Source organism: Dipodomys spectabilis, unplaced genomic scaffold (genome assembly GCF_019054845.1).
Source record: "Dipodomys spectabilis isolate Male_0828 unplaced genomic scaffold, ASM1905484v1 ptg000114l, whole genome shotgun sequence".
NCBI classification, from domain to species: domain Eukaryota; kingdom Metazoa; phylum Chordata; class Mammalia; order Rodentia; family Heteromyidae; genus Dipodomys; species Dipodomys spectabilis.
In genome coordinates, this window is record NW_024870791.1 from 884,875 (window position 1) to 885,786 (window position 912).

The following is a 912-nucleotide window of genomic DNA, read 5'->3' on the forward strand; positions in this document are numbered from 1 at the left end:
TTAGGTAATGATTAGGAATTAAAAATAATGATAACATATCAAGACTGGTGTTTTATTCTATTTTACGATAGTAATAAAATAATATTTGTAATGATTATGTAAAATTACTCTTGTTTGGTATTTGAATTATAATAAATGTTAAACATTTTTAAATGATTTCCATAGGAAAGAATCATTTTTTAATGTATCAATTCTTTTGTAATTTCAAAACTATTAAGAAATTTATTCCAAGTCTGGTTACTCTAAGACTATATTTGTTTTCTTATTCTAGTTTTCATATGTTGGTAGAAATTAAAATTCCAAAAATTCAGTGGATGTTGGCATTCAGGAACATCTTCATAGATACTAATATTAGAGCCCCATAAATGGAATTGCTTTATTTCATTTGTTATTTTCACAAATAAATCAAGATTATTGTGTATTTTGTTTCTTTTCATTGTTATTGGCTCTTATCCTGAGAATACTTTTTTTCCTAGCAAAGTAGAAAAAAACAATTTTATTGAGCAAGTAACATATGGCTTTCATAAATCACAGGTGTACCGATTTGGGTCTTCTGTCATTTGCTAAACGTTTCTTCCAGAAAAGGTTATCAATTACTTATAAGTCATGCATAATCCCTAGCTATTTCAGTTATCACATACACTTTTTGATTGAGTTATCTCTGTAAAACTAAAATAAACAGACCAAAAAACTCAAAATAAACAGAAATCAAATCTTTGTTCTAAAAGCTGTAGTTTACAAATAGATTTAGCCAACACCGAAAACATCTTTTTAGGTATTCTTCAATTTGTGTGAAGTATCTTTAACAATAGTTTTTTTTTTTTTTTGCTAACATGTAATTCACATGCCATATATTATCTCCTTCTACAGTATACAATTTAGTGCTTTGAAAGTGAATTGTACAATCATAGA